The sequence below is a fragment of the Oryctolagus cuniculus genome, chromosome 7 (genome assembly GCF_964237555.1).
Source record: "Oryctolagus cuniculus chromosome 7, mOryCun1.1, whole genome shotgun sequence".
NCBI classification, from domain to species: Eukaryota; Metazoa; Chordata; class Mammalia; order Lagomorpha; family Leporidae; genus Oryctolagus; species Oryctolagus cuniculus.
In genome coordinates, this window is record NC_091438.1 from 100,464,856 (window position 1) to 100,484,700 (window position 19,845).

Below are 19,845 nucleotides of genomic sequence, written 5' to 3' on the forward strand. Positions count from 1 at the left end.
AATGAAACACTATTTTCAGACTTACCTGAACATACATTTCCTATCCACCTTTATGGCTTTATTTTTCTCTTTAACATTTACGTTGAACTGGCTGTTTTCCTTATACAAGTGTATCTGGTATGTAAGTTCCAATACAGCAGGAGTGTTTGCTTTTGTTTCTTGTGGTTTACCACTAATCTCAAGAACATGGATGAGCAAAGTACCATTTGCAGGCCAGGAAGGCCCATGGCCTATTTTTTTAAAATTAAAATTTTACTGAACACAGCCAGTCCCATTGGTTTACACATTGCTTATGGTTGTTTTAGGCAACAAGAACAGAATTAAATAGTTGTTAGAGACAAAGCAGAACATGTTTACTGTTAGCTTCTATACAGAAAAAGTTTTTCACTTCTGGTTGATCATAGCAATTCTTGATGCCCTGCAGATTTTCAGTAACTGTCTGTTAAATGAATAAATAAAATCATGAGTAAGTGGTTCAGAGATGAAACCCAGGTAATACTTTTTCATCCCAATCCTAGCAGTGTGTGTGTCAAAATATTTGGAGACCCTGAAGCCCTACTTAAGGAACTAAAGAGAACCCAGAGTCCTGTGAGTGAGAATTTGAATTTTGTTCACAATTGGGATTGATTTGTACCAATATTTGGTGGTGGGCAGGCATCCTTAAGGAAGATTTGACTTGAGAAAAAGAAGAATCGAGTTGCTGAAAGAAAATTCTCACGGAGTAAAGTCATCTGGTAATGTCACGCTGACCACACGCAGGAACTGCTTTAGAGAAGCAGTTATCCGGAGTAATAAAAGCTCTGCCTGGCAGATCCCAGGCCCCACCACCTTGAGAAGGATGAACTGCAATATCAAGCATAGAACGAAGCATTTTCCTACAAAACCGAAACTGTGTAAGAGAACCCTCTTTTCTGAAATAGCTGGTTAAAGGGAGAAGTTTCTTTTTGGTGGCAGAGAGGGAAGAAGACTTTGGCTGTTTCTATGTTGTTGAGAAAAAGCCCCAGATTATAGGGTAGACTACAGAGGTCAAGAGCCCAAAAGAGGAGGTGGGGGAGGGAGAGGTGTTCAGAACCTTACAGCCTAGACCTGAGCGATTGCAGAGGTGCAGGCAGCAGCTCTGATTACATCTCAGAGCCCCCTGCCAGAAATAATTGGAGTGTGGTGTCTCTGAAAAAGCCTGGCTGTCTGCCTCATCAAGTTGATAGGAGCTTATTGCATTGAGATTTGGAGTATTGCTGGAAATGTAACTGAGTTTTACTTACTGGTTGATGATGCCAGAGATATGCTGGATCCAATATCTGTTAAACCTCAAAAGAAATAAAGATTTCAGTTTCATTTTCATAGGAAAAAAAACTAAAAGGAACTTATGATATGACAAAGAACCTCTGGGGATTTAATGCTAATTGTTATCAATTTGATTCAGATAATAATCAAATAGAGAAAATCCCCAGTCTCCTACAAACTCAGGGACCATTAAAAAAAGAAATTTATAAAGTACTTTGGAGGCTTGTTTTGAACTTAATTTGGACTTCGTATAGTAGAAATGGACTGTAAGATCAGAGCAGAGCGTTAAACTACACTGATGTTACATAATTTCCAGATGTGATTGGGTCTCCATGTTCCTTCCCTGTGAAATGAGCCTCTCTTGAAACACATACACAGGCCCTTAACTCTGCCCTCAGCCTTGTCTCACTGCTCAGCCATCAGTAGTATTCACTGTGCATTGATTGGGAGGAAAAACATCTGCCAAACCTTTTTTCCTTGAAGGAGCACAGCTCACACTGCAGGCAATAAATAATGACACAGAGTCAGAACAAACAACAGCTCCTGTGGTGTGCAGGACAGCAGGTGTACTTTGCTAGAAAGTTAGAAACTCAAGAATTTGGTCTCTGATGATGATAGGCATTGGTTACTGGGAAAGGCAAAGCAATGTGGACTTATATCCCACAGACATGACCAACATACTCATTAGAAGAGCAAGAAGAAAGTGGAATTGTAGGATTTTGTGTGGACTGTATGGTGAACCTTAAAAAGAAAAGGGGAGGGGAGAAAAATCTATCTTCTGTGACAGGAAAAACAGAAAAGGTCAACAGCCTATGTAGCACCAACAGGGCGTGTTTCTGAGCCGCTCCCTTGAAGACCTAAAATACAAGTGCTATTTTCTCTTTATTATGTTCCTTTGCTTTGTTTCCTATTCCTAACCTTTAAAGGAGTGAAAGATAAAATTAATCCAGGGCTAAAGAAAATTTTAAAACATATACTGAGTATGAACAACGAGGAGAGATTTACACTCAACATTTTGGGCATAAAGGAAAACACGACTGCTCTGGCATCTGCAGCCGCCTTGCAGTCAGAGAGGTGCAGCATGGTAAGACAGTGCAAGAGTAGCAAAGTCATCATTCCATTCCTCCTACTACCAAACAATCAGTTTATTTCTTTATTGTAGCACTGGTTACATGGTATTATATGCATAATGCCATGAATCAAATAGCCATCTGGATTATAGAAAAACGTTGCTCCTTGCTGGTTTGTAGATATGTTAGAAAGGAGTTATTAAATTCTTACAGAAACTTTCAGAAATAAAATACTTTTTGCTGAATTGCACACCTGAATTTTGATGGGATTCCATGAGTCTTTTCTTCTCTTTTTTACCTGTTTGTAGTTGACATGGCATTGGTATTTTTTATCAGAGTCAATTGAGTTAAAGAGATCTTTGAAGATATTGTGCTGGTATTTTTATGTTTATATATCTCTTGATATAATTACATAAAAATTATAATCCAAGGATCCAAGGAAAGAGCATAGTGTTGGAAAAAAAATGTCAGAATTCTGCATTGCCTGCTTTGTCTTAAGTAGATAATTTGGGAAACAAATGTTTTAGAGAAGAGTTGGTGGTGGTTATTTTGTTTGCTTTAATTTCTGTGTTTTCTGAATTATAAATTAAGGACATTAATTTTAAAAATATGCAGATGCTTCAAAAAGTTCATGAAGAATGGAATTGAAAGATAAGTTTATTTTGGTGCAAACATTTTTGAAATTGTCACAATTTTATTGTAGTACACATTGTCCAGGAACTTTTTAAAGAGCCCTCTTATGTGCTGGACAAATGAAGAAGACACAATAAGTACTGATGCTAACCGTCTCTGTTGGCGTTTAACATGAAAGTATTGAGTCACCATTTGAGGAAAAATCCATGACATCAGAAATTGAAGAACTATTGTCCATAGAAAGTGGTTTGGTTTCTTCAGTGTTTGAGCTAGCTTGCATGAAAAAAAAATCAATGTTGGTTAGAGATGTAGACCTTTCAATTTTTGGAAAATGGAAGATTAGTCATTCTTGTGAGAATTTTCATCAACCTATCAAGTTTTACCTCTCAGTAATAAAGCTGGGATTGTTTCTCTCTCAATAGTAGAAAAGTTTTTTTTTAAGGAAACATTTTCCTTTTACTCTTTGCTTCATTTCTCTACAAAATAGAACACAATAGGACACAAAAGCAATGATTTCTTTGCTTTCCTACCCCAGGCATACCTCTGAGATACTGTAGGTTTAGTTCCAGATCATTGCACTAAAGCAAATTTAGCAATCAAGCAATTCATGTGATTTTTTTTGGTTTCCCAAATACAAAAGTTATGCTTACACTGTACTGTATGTTATTAAGTGTTTAGTAGAAACATGTCTAAAAATTGGATAAAATTAAAGTATTTTATTTATAAAAATATTAGTGATAAACTATGTCTTCAGCAAGTTGTGATCTTTTTTTTTAAGATTTGTCTTGAGAGAGAGAGAGAGTCTTCCATCGACTGGTTCACTCCACAAATGGTTGCAACAGCCAGAGCTGAGCCAATCTGAAGGCAGGAGCCAGGAACTTCTTCCAGATCTCCCTCATGGGTGCAGGGGCCTAAGGACTTGGGCCATTTTCTGCTGCTTTCCAAGGCCAGAGAGCTGGATAAGAAGTGGAGCAGCCAGGACTCAAATAGGTACCCATGTGCTATGTCAGCCTTGCAGGTGGTGTCTTTACTCTCCACATTACAGCGCCAGCTCCAGTTGTAATCTTGCTGGTGGAGGTCTTGCCTCACCAGCTGCTGGTTGATGGCTGCTGGTTGATCAGTTGAAGGTTGGGTTGGCTGTGCTGATTTTTAAAAATAAGACAACAATGAAGTTTGCTGCATTAACTGATTTTTCACAAATGCTTTCTCTGTAGCATGTGATATTTTTGAGCATTTTACCCATAGTAGAACTTTCAAAATTGGAGTCAATCTTCTTAACTCTGCAACTGTTTTATCAGTTTTATAAGCCTATGTAATATCTAAATTCATTGTTGGCATTTTTTCAGTGTACACAAGATCTTCACAAGGAGTGCATTCCTTCTCTAGAAACTATTTTCTTTGCCCATTTGTTAAACTCCTCAGCTGTCAAAATTTCATCATTAACTTGAAGCAATGCAGGAACAACTTCAGGCTCCATTTCTAATTCTAGTCCTCTTGCAATTTAATCTATCTGCAGTTTCTCCTCCACTGAAGTCTTGAATCCTCAAAGTCATCCACGAGGTTTGAAATTAACTTCTTCCAAACTTCTCATTGATATTTTGATCCCTTGTCCTGAATCACAAGTACTCATCATGGCATCTAGTATGTGAATTATTTCCAAAAGATTTTCAATTTACTTTGTATAGACCCATCAGAGGCTTACTTCCTCTGACAGTTATAGCTTTACAAAATATATTTATTACATAATAAAGCTAAATCATAATTACTTCTTAACTTATGGGATGCAGAATGCATGGAATGCATGTTATGTTAGCAGAAAGGAAAACAAAATAGATTTTTGGTTTTTGGTTTTTTGTTGTTGTTTTTTTTTTTTTTTTTTTTTTTTTTTTTTTTTTTTTTTTTGCACATCTCCATCAGAGCTCTTGGGTGCATGGTCAGTGAGCAGTAATATATTTAAAAGAACATTTTTTGTTCAGTAAGTCTCAATAGTGGGCTTGAAATGTTCCATAAACCATGTTGTAAACAGATGTACTGACGTACAATCACCCAGGCTTTACTGTTCCATTTATATAGCATAGACAGATTATGTTTAGTGTAAGTCCCAAGGGCCCTACGGTTTTTGAAATGCCAAATAAACATTGTCATAAAATTATGGTCCCAAGTTTCATTAGCCCCTAACAAGAAAGCCAGCTTATCCTTTGAAGCTTTGAAGCCTAGCATTGACTTCTCCTCTCTAGTTTTGAAAATCATAGATGCCATTTTGCCTAAATGGAAAATCAGTTGTTCAATGTAGTTACCTCAGTCAGTGTCTTAGCTAGGTCTCATAGGTCACTTTCTGAACCTTCCTCATCAGTATTGTTGTTTCACCTTTCACTTTCAGATTATAAGAGTGACCTCTTTCCTTTAACCTCATGAACCAACCTCACCTTCAAACTGTTTTTCTACAGCTTTCCCCATCATTTTCAGCTTTCATAAAATTGAAAAGAGATAGAGCTTTGTACTGGATTAGACTTTGGCTTTAAAGAATGCTGTGGCTAGTTTGCTTTGCTACCCAGACAACTAAAACTTTCTCCTTATGAACATCAAAGCTGTTTTGCATTATTATCACTCATGTGTTCACAAGAGTAGGGCACTTAATTTCCTTCGAGAATGTTTCTTTTACTTTCTCAAGTTGGCTAAATGACATAAAAGCTTTAGCTTTTGGTCTATCTTGACTTTACATGTCTTCCTCACTAAGCTTAGCCATTTCTAGCTTTTGGTTCAAATAAAGAAACACTTCTATTCTCTTGAATTCTTAGAGGACACTGTAGGTTTATTAATTCACTTAATTTCAATATTGTATCTCAGGGAATAGGTAGACCCTGTGAGAAGAACAGAAATAGGGGATTCCTCACTCAGTGGAGCAGTCAGAACATAAACAACATTTATTAATTAAGTTCACCATTTTATATGTGTACAATTCTTAGTGCCCCAAAACAATTAACATAGTAACCTCAAAGACCACTGTTCATAGATCACTGTAATAATGATTAAAAATTTTGATATCTTGCAGTAATTATCAATATGTGACACAAAGACAGGAAGCAAGAATGCACTGTTGAAAAAATGGTAACAATCAACTTGTTGGATTCAAAAGTAATATTCGTGTAAAGTACAATGAAATGAAATGCAATAAGGCAAGGTATGCCTGTATAATCATTGCATATTTACTGAATAGCCATACCAAACTTATTTCAGCTTGAGTCTCATGTTTTGGGAAACCATTGTCATAGGGAATAACAACTACTCTAAGCAAAGGTCTAAATTTAAAAGCAGTAGCTTGCCAAAGGCCTCTTTTTAAAAGCTAGTTGTTTTCACCTTTCTTAACTGTCATTGTTAATAAAATATTATTTGTCAGCAGATCTCCAGTTGTTTTAATAGGTTCTCTCTTTAACTTTGCTGTTATTCATAGTCTTACTATTGCATTGAAAAGTATACCATAAAGAGGGTCATTGTATTTTGACATTTTTTGAAATGTAGTTATGTAGGTAACTAGCTTATCCTGCCCTTGAAAATCAGCAAAACATGATTTTCGTTCTTGGACTGTGGATTGTTAGTACAGAGGAATAACACACAGCTCTTTTGTGAGATTCAAACCAAATCATTACAAACATACTTTTTTTTCCCATGGAGAAAAGGGAACAGTCTTTTTCCCTTATTCCACAGGCTCACATATTAGATTAAGAAAATGGAAACTACTTTCATCTCTTTTTATATATTGTATATCATGTAGTTTACAAGTTGTTCAAGTAAGGGAAAGAAGCCTCATATAAGTAGAAATCTAAAGCTAAATATAAAACAGAACAAACAAAAATCCAGAACACATCGTGAATGACTTAAGTTTTCATTCAAAAGGAGAGAGAGGGTGTAGTGAAAGGGTGATTAATAACTAGAATCATGGTTGTTGTGATAGAAAAATAAGCTTTATTCTGGTAATCAAAACTATTGTAGGAGAGCTACTGAAGTGAAAATACTCAAGTACAGATAACGTAGAGTAAAAAACAGAGAAAGAGAGAGAACACATGTTGATATATTTTCCTTCTTTTTATATAGGGAAATGACAACTAAAATTTCAGAATCTAGGACAAAGCAATTTTATCAGATCATCAGATAGAAACAAGGAACTGTGGGAAGAAACCCAAGGTCACTCATTAGACCTTGCATTGGCAAAGAAAAAAAACTGACAGAAACACATGTCCTACCATCCATCTTCCATGAGCTTTATGACCATTGGCAATGCCAAGACCTGGAACAATGAAAACGCTGTTGGTGAAAGAAAAAAGGAACAGTGGAGAAAATTTTTTGGTTTATTATCTAAAGTAATGGTTAGGTTAAACAGTAAGATGGGGTTGGCCCCGTGGCTCACTTGGTTAATCCTCCGCCTGCGGCACTGGCATCCCATATGGGCACCGGGTTCTAGTCCCAGTTGCTCCTCTTCCAGTCCAGCTCTCTGCTGTGGCCCAAGAAGGCAGTGGAGGATGGCCCAGGTGCTTGGGCCCCTGCACCTGCAAGGGAGACCAGGAGGAAGTACCTGGCTCCTGGCTTCGGATCAGCGTGATGCGCTGGCCGCAGCGGCCATTGGAGGGTGAACCAACAGAAGGAAGACCTTTCTCTCTGTCTCTCTCTCTCTCTGTTTAACTCTGCCTCTCAAAAAAAAAAAAAAAAAAGAGTGAAGAGGGTAAACCAAGATTGGAAAATTCAGTGTTCTATTTTATTTAGCTTTTTCTTCACAGTATCTTCACATTTTTCTCCTTCCTTCTAATATGCACTGAGTGTTTATTATGGACAAAGTACAATGGAGTCATATTACACCTATCATCCCATATGACACTCTTCACAACCCTATTAATTATTATAATTACTCAATTTATAGAAGAAGAAACTGAGATTTAAGGAAGTTATATCAATTGCCCAAAATCACATAGACAGTAAGTATTCAGTATTGAATACTATTCAATGGGCTATACTATTCAATAGTATTCAATACTGAATCTACTTCATTTCAAGCTGATGTTTTAACTGCTGCACTATAATGTACTTTTATGATATAATACTAAACAACCTATTGGATACTTGAAATATAATTCAGTGGCTCATGTATGAAACAATCCTATTTTAAGGAAGCTTCATGTCATAGATTCTGAATTAAAATATATGTAAGTGGGACTAAACATTTTAAAAACCATATAGGTGAGTTTAAAAATTCTAAGGAAGAATAAAGGGAGAGATTATAAATTAGATTATTTGTTAAAGGAATTTTAAACATGTCAAAATCTGTGTGGTTTGCTCAAGAAAAAAGCTCAGTCTCTAGTTAACCAGGAAGTACAAATTAAGATCGCAATGAGAAACTTTCACACTCTCTAGAATGACTAAAGCAATAAGAATGAAAATTGATAATACCAAATTTTTATGAAGATATGGAACAACTAGAATTTCTAGTAACTATTATAAATTGGTACTATCATTTTGGAAAACTGGTGTAGTTTCTTACAAAGTTAAACATAATTCTACCTTATGACCTAGAAATACCACAGCCAGACATTTACCCAAGAGAACTATGGATTCATAAAAGACTTGTATATGAATCTCCATAGCAACTTAACTCATAAATAGTCAAAATCTAAAAATGACTTGTATGTTCGTAAATGGGAGAATGGATAAATGCATGGTTGTATTCCAGTTTTGGAATACTACTCAGTAATAATTAGAAATAAACCAATGATATATACAGGGTGGATAAATCTTATGATAAGCAAAAGAAGCTATACTATTTCACTTACATGAAGTACAATAATTGCCAAAGCTAATCTGTGTTGACAGAAATCAGTAGGTTAGTGCTCCTTCCATATGTGAAAAGGGCATTAGCTAAAAAGAAAATGATGAAATTCTCTGTAGTGACATAAATATTCTATATTTTGTCTTGAGTGATAATTACATAATAGTGTTTAGTTGTGAAAACTATTTTTTGAACACTTAAGATCTGTGCTTGTAAACTATACTACAATTAAGAATATTTAGCGTCTTATGAAAGATCTCTGTGAGATCCCAGAGGAAAGAAAGGGCCATCAAAGGAGGAGGTACCTTTCTCTGAAGGGAGGAGAGAACTTCCACTTTGACTATGACCTTGTCTGAATAAGATCGGAATCAGTGAACTCCAGAGGCTTCCATAGCCGAGGCAGCTCACAAGAGCCTCGGGTGTACTGACGCCATAAACAAGAGCGTCAATTGTTAAGTCAACAACAGGAGTCACTGTGCACTTACTCCCCATGTAGGATCTCTGTCCTTAATGTGTTGTCCAATGTGAATTAATGCTATAACTAGTACTCAAACAGTACTTTACACTTTGTGTGTCTGTGTGGATGCAAACTGTTGAAATCTCTACTTAGTATGTACTAAACTGATCTTCTGTATATAAAGGTAATTGAAAATGAATCTTGATGTGAATGGATGGGAGAGGGAGCAGGAGATGGGAGGGTTGCGGGTGGGAGGGAGGTTCTAGGGGAAAAAGCCAGTGTAATCTGAAAGTTGTACTTTGGAAATTTATCTATCAAATAAAAGTTTTAAAAAAAGAATATTTAGTGTCTGTTTAAACAGACTTTCTCCATTTATGTAAGAAAAAATGGAGGCTCAAGGAAGACAGGCAAGGTTCCATCTCTGGGCTTACAGTATTTATTCCAAGATGCTGTCTTCTGATTTGGAGTCTCAGGCTGTCTCCACTCTCCAACTGCCTTTATAAAACCACATGTGCCTCCTTCTCAGTGAACCTATGTAATTAAAAATAAGCGAGCAAACTAATGGGCTACAATTTTTAAAAAAATATCCAGTGTAAAAGTGGTAAAACTGTAGAGCTTAAGTCACCACAATTACCATGTTGTGCTTTTCTGGACAGATACCCATCCTCAACTCCAAAATTCTATTTGTACAGGTGACACTAGCCTTGATGAAGAGAGTAGCCAATTTGATTTTTGGGGGTGCCACAATCTCTACTTCTCTTCTGGATACAACCAAGGAAGATGACTTGCCATCTTTCTCAGGGTTGCATTTTATGTTTAAGGAGTCCCTCCTACACTGGTAAATGTAATGAATAGAGTGCATTTCATTTCATCAAATTGCTTCCATAGACATTCACAAAAGATCAGCTTCTGTGCACTTCAGTCAGACACGCAGTTATGAAAGTGCCATAAAACCTGCGTGATCACCACCTGCAATGTAAAAAATGCCAGCAATAACTTACCAAAATATTTTCAGTGAAAATATGACTTTGACCCAGATGGCAAAATAGGCTGTGTTGGCCATAAATCTGCAGGCAGTAAATGGGCAGGTGGTAAATCTGCTATCATTGCTACTGTTTTCTCAACACTTTATCTGTGCAGCCTTTTTGTAAGGAAATAAAAATTCTAGAAATGAGAAAGAAGAAACAATTCTGACTGGAAACTTCGACATGAGACTATACGTTTCTTGAAATTTAGGTAATCTGTTCTTAGATTATGGGTTTAGGCTTGAGATGGTGACAAGTAACTTTGCTAAGAATAGAGGATAAAATAATTTTAAAATATCAGGTTTATTTTCTATTGGTTGGGCAGCAAGGATCACCAGGAAATTTCTCTCTCAATTTCTATTTTCTGTCACAACTGCTCCTAATGAAAATGAGTGAAAAGATATAACAAGGTTATGATGGATATGCTATAATAAACCATAGTCAATTTAGGAATAATTTGCAATCATGTTTAGATGTGGGCCCAAATTGCATCCTATTGAATGGAGATTTAGCCTTATATAGAAGGGAATGGGTGGTCTCACTATCCATCATTCCATTATGTGATATTTAATCCTGGAGCAAGAAATGATTCAGAAATTTGGATTCTAGAGGAAGCAAGTTCATTATTCTTTATGTGTCAGATACTTTTAAACATTCATTTGCTTGTTTGAAAGTCAGGGTTACAGAGACAGAGAGGGAGACACACAGATGGAATCTTCATCTGCTGATTCACTCCCCAAGTCACCACAACTGCCAAGGTTGAGACAAGTTGAAGCCAGTAACCAGGAGCTTCATCCAGGTCTCCCATGTATGTGGCAGGGGCCAAGGATTTGGGCCATATTCCACTGCTTTTCTCAGGCCATTATCAAGGAGCTTGGACTGGAAGTGGAGCAACTGGGACAGGAACCAATTCTTAGATGGATTGTGGCATTCCTGGCAGCAGCTTTACTCACTGTGCCACAATGCCAGCCTCAAGGACTGGAATATTTAATCTTGATTCTGATGTATGCATTTCTCATGATCAAGGGGCGCTACCATGTCTATACAGAGTTAAATGAGGAACTTTTATTCATAGATCTGTGTGTCCTTCCTATAAGGGACACAGCACCTTATAAGTCTTTATTCAGTACATATTCTGGGTCTTGGCAGATGTTACCTATTGGGGTGAGGTTATAGGTCCAGCATTAGTTTCTGATGGGAGGTTGGACATTTTACAGAAATATAAACTAAATTAGTTAGTCTTGATAATTTAAAGCTGATATTGTTGACCTATATGTAATATTCCTGATTGTAATCATGACCACTTTGTTTGTGTGCCCATTTTGTCATCACTCATGTAGTCAAGGAGAGTGGCTGGCTGGCTGGCATTGAGAGGCCAGATCATTTTAACAGCTTGATTTCTTGCTGCCTCTTTGATTGAGAATTTTCCATTGTGCTCATTCCCATAGGCCCTTCTGCATGTCAGTATCTAGTATTCCTTGTCTGTAATATTCCCTTCGTTTACTCTGCTACAGGTTTTCTGTTCTGGGCTTCACTCAAATTTGGATTAAACTTCTGTGTAAACTGGTACATTTCTAGGCATTGAATAAATATGCTTCCTTTAGAATCTGAAAATACTTACTAGGCAGTATGATTCCTTCTTTGTGTTAGGAGGCACATGATGCAATAATTTATGAATTACTTAGGGGCTTTCAAATTATTTTGGATAAGCTGAACCCTTATTCTTCACAGGATTTATCACCTACTCTCTGGGAATCTTGTGTTCTACCAAGGCCTCCAGAATGTTAGCTACTTCTTTCTCATCTGGCATGATCAATATAATATCTCCAGTATAATGGATTAATGTGAAGTACTGTGGGTTGCCCAGATGGTCCAGATCTCTTCAGACCATATTATGACAGAGGGCATCAGAGTTAACATAGCCCTGGGGCAAAACTGTAAATTAAAATTGTTGTTGAATTCATGTAAATGTGAACTGTTTCTGATTGTCTTTTCTGATTGAGATAGAAAATAACACATTTCCAGAACAATGGCTTCATTCCAAGTTCCTAAGGCCATATTAATCTGCTCTAGCAAATATGCCACATCTGGCATGGCAGCTGCAAAGGGACTATTACTGGGTTAAGCTTGCTGTTATCTTCCAGGATCCATCTTGTTTCTCTAGGATTCAGGGTAGTGAACTAGATAGTGACATTAACAAATAACCGTGCATCCTTTGGATCCATAAAGGTGACACCAATCTCCAACACCATTTCACGCTCCCAGAATAAATAATACTTTATTTATTTTTTTTATTTTGGTTTGGGTGTGGCAGGAATAGATTTGAGAACCTTCACTTGTCTTTATCCTGATAGTTCTTTTTGAAGTGATCAAAGATCCAATACAGGTATTTTGCCAATTTCCAAGTGTTATTCTTGATTGTATATATAAGAAAAAGAGAAATGATCACTAGCAGACACACCAAGGTAGGCATTAACCACAACATCGTTTATTCATTTATCTTCCGAACCCTGTGTTACCTCACTCTAATAGAAAAACTACTATAATTATCTCTTGATTTCACTGTCAGTTTAGATCTTGAGTCATCAGTCATCAAAATACCTAGGTATCTCTCTCCCTCAATCAGTGGCTATTTTCTCTTTTTGGGAAAGACTGGATGAATCATTATCATGTACACTTACAGTAAAATTGTGAGATCCTTGCCCCTGGAGACCCTACCACAAATTGATTGAATGAGTTCTCCGTCTGAAAACTGACTAAGGTCTGGGAACTGGGTAAGATCTTGACTATTTATTGGTGTTCCTGCTCTTACCTTTCTAGGCATCTAAACTTGAGTTCTTTATCTGGTACAAGCTAAGGAGTACCCCTGTGGGCAGCCTGTCTATTTTACCCCTTTGGGTACTGTGTTCCACTAATGTTCAGAACTATCTGTGGATCAAGCTCATTTGGTTATTTTGATGGGTAACCAGTATAAAAATGGAGATAGTTTATATTATTTGGCACTGAGTCTTTAGAATCTGTTGTGGGCTTTATTCATGCAATAAATGTTAGTGTAGAGCAGTCACATTTTAATCACAAACCAGCTATATCTGACAGTGACTATTGCATTGGTCAGCATGGCGTAGTATTCTCATTGTGCTTAGCAATAGATACTGAATTCAGATATTACTTTTCATTTATTTATTTAAAAGGCACAGAGATAGAGATAGACAGGCAGACAGAGCTCTCTCATCTGCAGGTTCACTCCCCACAAGCTCTTAATCACAATGGCCAGGGCTGGACCAGCCCTCAACGAACTGCTGAGAATTCAATCTGGGTTTTCCAAATGGATGACAGGGACAAAAGCACTTGAACCATCATCTGCTGCCTATGAGGGTGTACATTTGTTGGGAGCTGGAATGGAAGATTCCCAGAACTCAAATCCAGGCATGTTGTTATGGGTTGAGGGTGTCGCCAGCAGTGGCTTAACCTCTGCACCAAGGCCTGCACTATATGTATTGTTTTCACCATCCATTTCAAGAACTACCATCCCATTAGCTGGTAGCATATGCCCTTCTATCCATGTGTCCTCACATTCTACCAAGTTACCAAAGGTGAATTATCAATCAGACGCCACTGTGTGCCAGGTGCTCTCTGTGCTCCCCCTTACTAGTGATGGGTTCTCCTTGCCAAACCTCCTCTTCCAACTTGTTGTCATGGAGCACTCCTGGTACTGGCACACAGATTGGATACTCTGGAAGAAGATGCTAAGATGGGTGTAGGATATTTATTAGGAAACACAGTCTGTGAAAGGAAGGGAGCAGGAAACAAGAGAGGGCAGAAGAAGGTGTCAAGCCTGCTAGAGTGGTGGAAGAAGCAATCTGATTGGAGCATGCTAAGGAGTCAACTAACAGAACACTTGACAAGTTCGTTTACTGTGAAGGAAAGTAAAGAGATGGGGATAGATGAAGGAGATTTGTTTCAAAACAGTCTTGTTTCATTGTTTAAAATAAGATGAGAGATGACATTGTTGATAAAAACTAGATAAATTCATGAGGAAAGTTTTTGAGTAGCAAATACAGCACCATTTGAAGGACTGGACTTTGATAGGAATATTTTATCCATGGTAGTAGTCAAGAAGGCAGAGAAGCTGGCGCCGCGGCTCACTAGGCTAATCCTCCGCCTTGCGGCACCGGCACACCGGGTTCTAGTCCCAGTCGGGGCGCCGGATTCTGTCCCGTTGCTCCTCTTCCAGTCCAGCTCTCTGCTGTGGCCCAGGAGTGCAGTGGAGGATGGCCCAAGTGCTTGGGCCCTGCACCCTCATGGGAGACCAGGAGAAGCACCTGGCTCCTGGCTTCGGATCAGCATGGTGTGCCAGCCACAGAGCACTGGCCACAGCGGCCAAAGTGGGGTGAACCAATGGAAAAGGAAGACCTTTCTCTCTCTCTCTCTCACTGTCCAGTCTGCCTGAAGGCAAAGAGTGCAGATACTCCTGCAGAATAATCGAAAGCTTTGGGGTAGGAAGAGGACAGAATTCCTAGCTGAGTATATGAAACATGATTTTCCACTAAATAGGTGAAAGTGTTGGGAGGGAGAATGCTGAGAGAAGGAAATCATATAGGACATTTAAGAGAAAAGAAGATATAAAATTGTTGAGTACTCAGAGCCAGCATAATAAAGAAGGGAATTATGATAGCATATTATTGTTATTATGTGAATTTAAATTTAGAACAGGCAAGTAGTAGGTAAGCAAAAGCTTGAGTTTTATTTGGTTATCTGAATTTGCTGGATGAGTATAGAAAGAATAGTTGGGATGAAGGATGAAGGAATTAAGGGTGTTTGAAAGGAATTTATTTTATTAATGTGTTTTGAAATCTAATTTGGCTAAAAAGCAAATTAATGATATAAGGAGGGGGAATGTTTGATAGTGGAACAGTAGCCAAGATCTAAGAGTAATATGTTAATCCTTTCACAATCACAAATATGATCTCATTTGTCAGCAATTACGTGATGACCTTAAAAAGGAACAGAAGCTGATAGTTACTTAAAAAAAAAAAAGAGGAAGAATGTGTTGATGACAAATTTTACCAATAGCATATTCAGCTGGAGAACTGTGTCTTATATAAATGCCAGGAACACAGACATCTACTGACTGGCATCCTTGGACTTAGAATATCTGTAAGCAACATAATGCAGTATAAGAACACTGTATTTTGAGTCAGAGGATCTGGGTTTATATCCTGGTTCTCTTATTTTCATTTATTCATTGATTGCTTCATCCAATATGCAAAGTTAGGAATTACTAATTGCCACCCTTTACTGAAAAGTTGAAAAACAGCAATATTTTCTCTCACAGGCTTACATTTTAAGTCACATTACAATTCCAGATGTATGGAAAATAACCATATTTGAGTAAATAAGGAAACAAATCGATAAATAAAATGATGTGATTTCTAATTATGGAAAGTCATAGAAAGAAAATGATATGAAGTAGTCACTGATTTGGACTTAGGGTGCACAGCTGATATTCTTTAAAGTGGCTAGAGAAGACCTCTTCAAAGACATGATACTGGTGCTCAGATCTGAAAGAAAAGAAGGAACCACTTACACAAAAGAAGTATTCCAATCAAGAGGAGAAAGCAGTTGCTCTGCCTGTCTCTTAGATAAACAAAGTGAATTTTTCTGAGCCTTAAATTATTCATTAATGAATGGTGATGATACTCCCTTAAACATTGCTATAAAAGTAAGTGATACCTGGCATAGGAGATAGTAATTAATCATTGGAATAGTATTTAGCATTAGCATTTCTTCCTGGAGATGGTACAATTCCTCAAATTATTTTTTTAATGATTTATTATTTGAAAAGCAGAGTTACAGAAAGAGAGAAAGAGGCCGGCGCCGCGGCTCACTAGGCTAATCCTCCGCCTTGCGACGCCGGCACACCGGGTTCTAATCCCGGTCGGGGCACTGGATTCTGTCCCGGTTGCCCCTCTTCCAGGCCAGCTCTCTGCTGTGGCCAGGGGGTGCAGTGGAGGATGGCCCAAGTGCTTGGGCCCTGCACCCACATGGGAGACCAGGAGAAGCACCTGGCTCCTAGCTTCGGATCAGCAGGCAGCCACGGCGGCCCTTGGAGGGTGAACCAACGGCAAAGGAAGACCTTTCTCTCTGTCTCTCTCTCTCACTGTCCACTCTGCCTGTCAAAAAAAAAAAAAAAAAAAAAAAAAAAAAGAGAGGGGGAGAGAGAGAGAGAGAGAGAGAGAGAATCTTCAATCCACTGGTTCACTTCCCGTTCACTGACCACAATGGCCAGTGCTGGGCCAGTGGGTTATTGAGTTATTATGTGAGCCACGAGATTCATTCAGGACTCCCACATGGGTGGCAGTGGCCAAACACTTGGAAAATATTCTGCTGCTTTCTCAAGCTATTAGCAGGGATCTGGATCAGAAGTTGAGCAGCTGGGACACAAACTGGCCTATATGGAATGCCAGCATTGCAAATGGTGGCTTTACCTTCAAAACCACAATTCCAGCCTCTCCTCAAAAGATTTAAGGGTCAAAACTATCTCCCTTTTGTGCTGGCACACTCAGTTCATACCTGAAGCAGCTATAAAGTGTTTCACATTGCCAACAGTACAATCATTAGCCACAGAATCTGTTGGCAAAACCACTAGAATGTCAACAAAGTTTTTCTTGCTGTCCAGGCCTAGGAATGCATCTTTTATGGGAAAGAAATTTTGAGAAATGCATACCTTCATTAAACAAAGGTTAACAAATTTAACAAGTCTTATTCAATATTGCTATTTCAGTAAACTTATTAAAAGCTGTTCAGTGTGTTTCAAGCCTGTAGTTTTGATATGGCATTATAGTATTAAGACTGTTTCAGTTCTAGCCATGGTGTTGATTAGATTATGTGACTGGAAAATTACATAATTTGCTATAAGGTGAGTGGCTCAAACAAATATAAAGATTATGGAGAGGAAGTACACCATGCTGTCACTCCAGAAACTGATTTTTAAAATATCATTACAATATAATCGTACATGATTTTTTAATTTTAATTAAAATGAATAGGGGAGGCCGGCGCCGCAGCTCACTAGGCTAATCCTTCGCCTTGTGGCGCCGGCACACCGGGTTCTAGTCCCGGTCGGGGCGCCGGATTCTTTCCCGGTTGCCCCTCTTCCAGGCCAGCTCTCTGCTGTGGCCAGGGAGTGCAGTGGAGGATGGCCCAAGTGCTTGGGCCCTGCACCCCATGGGAGACCAGGAGAAGTACCTGGCTCCTGCCATCGGATCAGCGCGGTGCGCCAGCCACAACAGCCAGTGGAGGGTGAACCAACGGAAAAGGAAGACCTTTCTCTCTGTCTCTCTCTCTCTCACTGTCCACTCTGCCTGTCAAAAAAAAAAAAATGAATAGGGGATCAACTGTTAGTTCATAGTACACACAGGAAAGCTTCTCCTAAGTTCTGTAACCTCTTCCTTCCCCACACTGCTCCTCTCTCTTCCGTTGCCAATGAAGTCAGAGTTTTAATAATCACTAACAGTGCAGATTACTAGCTTGAATAAATGAAAATGTATTCTTTCCTCTAACATAATGTAGCTCGTGGCTCATAATCATCTTCATCTAGAGCAACCAGATCACAGTTCACTGGCAGTGAAACCCTGGGGAAAATCTTTTAAACCACCCTTGTCCTTGTCCTTGCCATTTATCAAGTCCATGCAAAACTGTTATTCAATATTCTTTGACTAGTTACTCAAAAGAACTCATCATTTAGTATCACCAAGAGGGTAAAAAACATTGAGAAATTATATATATTACATTAATGTTTCAGTAATTAGGTCATACTGGAGTCACTTTAGAGTGTTGAACAACACACGCACACACACACACACACACAGATACACACTTCTTTGTTCCAAATTGGACTTGTCAGCTTTCTGTTGGTAGAAGGTTATAGACATAATAATGCTGTAACCATGAAATCAGAGAATAATTTAATAGACGTTTTTGCTTACTTTTACACGATTGCTTTATTTCATACAGAGAATAATTTTTAGATTTGGGGTGTTCAGTTATCACTTTTTGACCATCTGGATTCACTGTGTTGGAAGGACTTTAAAGGAATACTTCATTTATCTTTTTAGCCCCAATGACTAGTACAAAGCCTGTGAAATAGATGATGCATAGGAAGTGTTTTGTGAATGAATGAATGATTATGGCAACTTAGTTTATTGTTGTTTCACCATGTGGGTGGCACTTAAATCACTCTTTGAAAAATGAGATGAATGAGATAGCTAGTTGAATCTCCATGGCAGTAAATTTCTAGAGATGGGACTAAGGCCTATTATATCTGTTTACTTAACTGCTTTGTGTAATGATGATGGGAGAAGTGTGATGATACAGGTTAATCAAAACCTCAGAGAAGCACTCTTTTCCACAAGGGCCCACATACTCTGCAACACCAATAAATTGGAAATAAACAATGAATGGAGGCATAGCCATTTTTCTTTCCTGCATAGCCATCACTTATCTTGTCAGTCCTCCTGCTGCTGCTGCTTTTGCACACATGGAGATGTATGTTTAATAAGCAATAGGTGGAGATCTTTAAAGGGATGCTCTTCAATCACAGCGCTGTTAAGGATCTAATCATGTAAATGGAAAAAGCCACATACACATACTCTTATTAGGTTTTGCTAGCCAGTGACAAATTGGCATATATAGAAAATAAATTATAGATGGACAGGTATTGTGATTGTCATTTTTATTTGTTTGCAGTTAATTTGGTCTCATTGATTTAAAATCTTAAGATGGTTTATTCTAAGGAGTGAAAATCACATATTCTTCAGGGGTGTCCTCCATTCTAAAAAAGCTCTCATTTTCCTCTTTTGTTCCTTTTTTTAATTCTCTGGAATAACAAAATGTAACAAGGAGTTGGGGAAAGTAATTATGCAAAATATCCTATTCATTTCACGTTCACATTAATGCCTATAAAAGTTCACAACTAGTTTTACCTTGGCTTTCACAGTAGATAAAGTACATCCTCTTGTTTATTCAAAAATCACGCAACTACAGAAAAAATATAACAGAAACTCTTTTGATCTCTATGTGACGAATAAACCTGCAGACCTGAACGAGTTGTGTGACTGCCTGGCCTCCAAGCTTTACTTCTCAGGCTTAGTTTCTTCTGTTAAATGAGGAAAATATTCACTTGGCACAGTGATTATGGGAAATAAATAATATATTTAAGCCACCTCAATAGTGCTATAGAGTAGGTACTCAAAAACATTTGTTTTCATCTTCACCTTCCATAGTTGAGGATAAGAGGGCTATATCCTATTCTAAATTCTTCAAACAGAACCTCAAAATCCATAATAGTTAAGAACTTAATAGTGAGAGACTGGTTTGGTGTTACAGCAGGTTAGGAAGTTGCTTGTGACAACAGCAGCCTGTATCAGGGTGCTGGTTCAAATCTCAGCTACTCAGCTTCTGATCTAGCTGCCCATTGGTGCACCAGGGGAAGTGATGGGAGATGGCCCAAATCCTTGAGCCCCTGCCACCCTCTTGGGAGATCTGGAAGGAGTTCATGGC

The 19,845-nt window shown here is 38.2% G+C and overlaps 1 protein-coding gene across 2 annotated transcripts in view; it reads left to right on the plus strand.

Moving 5' to 3' along the window:
- NEGR1 (neuronal growth regulator 1) overlaps window positions 1-19,845 on the plus strand; it is a 941,547-nt gene that overhangs the window by 495,662 nt on the left and 426,040 nt on the right. The window lies entirely within an intron of this gene.